Here is a 4,256-nt window from a genome sequence, read left to right on the forward strand (position 1 = left end):
TCTACATTTTGAAGTATTTCAACTAGACACATCCCCTATTTATATAGCCTTTTTTGCATTTTATGGGAGATGATAATGATGCTAAGAACTTTAGCTATAGCCTTGAAGTTGGAGGTGGTGCTCAGAAATTGACATGGCAGAGCATGGGTATTTCTTAAGGTGTAGTCCACATTCTGAATAGGAAACATGTGTGAATGTAGCAGATTTTGATTGGAAACAAACTACCAAACCCATTATGAAATTATATACTGAAACTACAAATGGCTATGCAATAGAATCGAAGGAAAGTGCTTTAGTTTGGCATTATCGAGATGCTGATCAAGATTTTGGATCCTACCAGGTAGAAGAACTACTTGATCATCTTGAGAGTGTACTTGCAAATGAGCCCATATCTATCAAGAGTGGTACACATATTGTTGAGGTGAAACCTCAAGGTGTGAGCAAGAGACTAGTAGCAAAACAACTTCTTTCAGTAATGATGCAAAGAGGCACAATACCAAATTTTTTTCTTTGTATTGGAGATAACAAATCTGATGAAGAGATGTTTGATTGCATCACAAGTGGCATGTCCAGACCATCACTATCATATGGAGAAAAAGTGTTTGCATGTATAGTGGGTCAGAAGCCTAGTAAAGCTAAATATTATTTGGATGATATTGCTAAAATCATAAGAATACTCCAAGGTCTGACCTCTACTTCAGATCAAGCAGCATGAAATTCATTTCTGCATTTTTTTTTCTTGAGAATGCACCTTGAACTTATTGGAGATGTGTCTAGGAATGTTCTTGCATAAGAAAGATGACATCAAAATAGGGGTCAAATCTTGGTAATTCTAACTGAATGCAAGATAGTCTACCAGGTATTATCCTCAATAGTTCAACCCGAATACTGTGCCATGTGTTAGAAATTCTATACAAATCTTCAAAGACATAAAGGGTAGCAATTAACACTTGGATAAATAAAGAACCTGAGCAAACCATCTAATATGAAGAGCATGTCTCAACATTTGGATTTGACCAAGGATATGCACTTGAAGAGAGATTTTGATGGTACTCCTTTCATAATAGGAATTAAACATGTATGTTAAAAAATGAAGATAACATGCAACGGGAAGATTGAATAAGGTGAAATGTCCACAAGTCATGTGGATAGACCAAGAATCAAATACAAATTGAACAGTTACAAAATCAAAGAGGCAGAGTAACCAAATAATCATGAAAAAATCAACCAATCACTTGAGAGATTATTTATGGCTGATCATTTTCAAGGAAAAGGGTTCTTCTTTTCTAGCCAAGTAGGTATTGCTGGAGTAGAGGGGAGGGCATTTGATTTTTCTATATTTTTGTTTATGCATTGGAGATTGATAATCAATTTTTGTAACAGATTTGGCTAAGATTGCAAGGAAATGTAGTTAGAGTGTTGTGTTTGTTGTGTTTAAAAAAAGAAAGGTTTTGTTATGAATCAAATTACTTGAGCATCACTTTTTCTAATTACTTTCAATCAAAGTATTGTTATAATCAGTTTTGAGCACTTTCTTGCATTCTTAGCTAAATGGTTAATGGGTGATAGATCAAAGTACTATCATTCATTCATGTTGTAAGGATTAGTATATTTAATCTTCATTTTCATTTCATGTCATTGCATTTTCATAATTAGAAACATCATTGCATTACCAATGTCGATAAGTCATAGGAATTGTGGGTTTTTGGTATTGGCTAGGTTTAGGAACTAAAATTTGCTTGAGTTCTATCTAGGGTTGGCTTGGTTTCCCTCTTCTATTCTTGGGTTAAGAACATACCCAATTAGTTTAGGAAGAAAAAAGATTCATTTAATATCATTCAACAAGGGAGTTGTACCTTTCAATTCAAAGGAAATCTATTAACTTGATGATAGATTATCTAATTATTGGTATCAAGTCATTCTTTCAGATTTGGGCATTTGAGAGTTAAATTAAAAAAGAACCAATCTGTTTGCCAACACATATATTTAAAAATACCTAATGATAACATGTAAATACTTGTTTTGTATGTTGATGAATAATTAATAATACGTGAAGATCATTTAATTGAAAGATGCAAACAAGATCTTATAGCTGAATTTGAAATGAAGGATCTAGGCCTACTACACTACTTTTTGGGTCTATAACTATGTCAAAAGAAAGACCATATTTTTCTAAATCAAGGGAAGTATACCCATGACATATTAACTAGATTTTCTATGATGGACTCCAAACCTCTAGCAACTCTTATGGAACAAATCTATACAAGCTAAAAGAAGAAGCAGTGAATTTAGAATCTATAGACCCTACACTCATTGTTGTTAAAAGAATGTTTTCAATCATTGTTTTGTCATTGATGTCAAACCTACTATTTGTAGGAATAAAAATTTCTTATAAGATCCAAGTACTATCAATTAGTTGATTGATGAAGAGGATTTGATCAACAAGATGTAACAAGAGAACCTAAGGGAAAGGTTGAGTTATGATTTTGTAATGAAGTACAAGGATTAGCTAAGACATTGGTTAAATGATGTATTGATAACATACTTGAAGATACAAAGGTTGGCCACACTTAGTAAATTTGGAGGAATAAGTTACAACAAGGTTGGCTGCAAAGCTTAAACTAAGTTCATCAATAAGTGTCAATCAAGCTAGTTTAAGCCAAGTAAATTTTTAGTTGGAGCCAAGCGAATGCAAAATCTAGTGTGTGCTGAGTAAAATTTAGGTGTAGAGTGAAGTTCAAGTGTTGAAAGATATAGAAAGAGCTAAGTTTCAAAAAATCTTAGTAGTTGCTGAGTAAACTTTAGGTGCCAAGCATCAGTAAAACATAGTTGATGCCGAGTAACACAATATGTGCTAAGCACCAAAATTTCAACAGTGTCAAGCTATTGCATTATTGGAAATGACAAAGATTCATTAAATCTAAGCTGAAAAATTTGTGACCTTGAATTTTGTGAACCAGTTAAAGGATAAGGATGATGAGTTGGTGGAATAGAACTTTATGTAAACCATTTTTGAGTGAATTCAAGAGGATTCTTCATGATGTTTCTAGAAGAAAAGAAAATGGGTTAGATTCAATGAATCCTACCTAATCCATACAAATTGAAATTAAGGGAGGGAAGAATTGAGTAGGAAAAGAAATTCTAGATTTATATTTAAGGAGTCACAGACCAAGATACAGGAGTTGCTGGTGTGCCAAATTGTGAAGTGGTTGAAGGGTGTCAAAGAGAAGGCATCTAAGAGAAGGAAGAACAGAGCACAAAGATTCTACTTCAACAAGTGGTTAGAAGAGAGGATTGCACTAGTACATTGAGCATGAAGACTTAAGGAGACTAAGCTTGAAAGGAGGGCAAGCTGTCAGAGCTACAAAGTCTAAAAGCTAGGCAATGTCATGAGCTGAGAAGTGATCGAAAATTTGAAAACTAAGTTGTATGTTTGAATTAGGTCAAAACCCCTTATTGTTACTATCTAGCAATTGTATCAATTAGGGTAAAAGAAAATCATATGGAATTAGGGTGGTCTAATAGCCATTTGTAAATCCTTTGACAGGGTGGAATTCCAAGTGAATGTTCTAAAGTCCTCTAACCAAGCCCACTTCTAACAGGGTGGTTGAATCCTTTAATTGGGTAACATTTAACAATGTCTTTTAGCCTTTAACAGGACATGCCTTTCGCAAGGCATCACTTCAGAAGAGTGGGAATTGAGTAGCATGTTAGTAGTGGTTTTTACCAAATTGGGTTTCTAAATAAATCACTCTGTTATGTGTTGATCTTTTTATGTGTTATGCTTGCATGTTTATTTATGGTAACTTGCTAAATAGGAAAGTTAAAGCTTGGATGAATGAATAAGTTTGATGGGCACACTTGATGAAAAAGTTTGAATAGGACATTTGGACCTTGAATAATTGATTCACCCCCCCACTCTCAGTTATTCTAAAACATTTCTAACATTGGTCCCACCATTCCTTATGTAAAGCTTTGTCAATCTTAATTCTATAGCCTAGAATGGATAAAGTTTTTAAAACTAAATCTTAATTAATTTTTAAAGTTATCATAATAATCATAACTTGATTGTTGAATGCCATTATAATGAATATCAAAGTGGGCTATGAGAACAATTAAATAATTTTATTTCCTTTCCTACAAGGAGGGTGTCTCTATGCCCTTTACAATATTTTTAAAGACATATCATAACTAGGTATGTGTAGGATCATGGTGTGTCAAAAAGTGGCGATGTGAAAAAAAGAGAGTTTGAACAC

General features: G+C 33.5%; 1 pseudogene; it reads left to right on the top strand.

The window, feature by feature from the left end:
* Positions 1-235: 235 nt before the first annotated feature.
* Positions 236-715, top strand: LOC149541016 (alpha,alpha-trehalose-phosphate synthase [UDP-forming] 6 pseudogene; annotated as a pseudogene).
* Positions 716-4,256: the final 3,541 nt, after the last annotated feature.

The sequence above is a fragment of the Cupressus sempervirens genome, chromosome 9 (genome assembly GCF_028749045.1).
Source record: "Cupressus sempervirens isolate cs-2001-9-10 chromosome 9, ASM2874904v1, whole genome shotgun sequence".
NCBI classification, from domain to species: domain Eukaryota; kingdom Viridiplantae; phylum Streptophyta; class Pinopsida; order Cupressales; family Cupressaceae; genus Cupressus; species Cupressus sempervirens.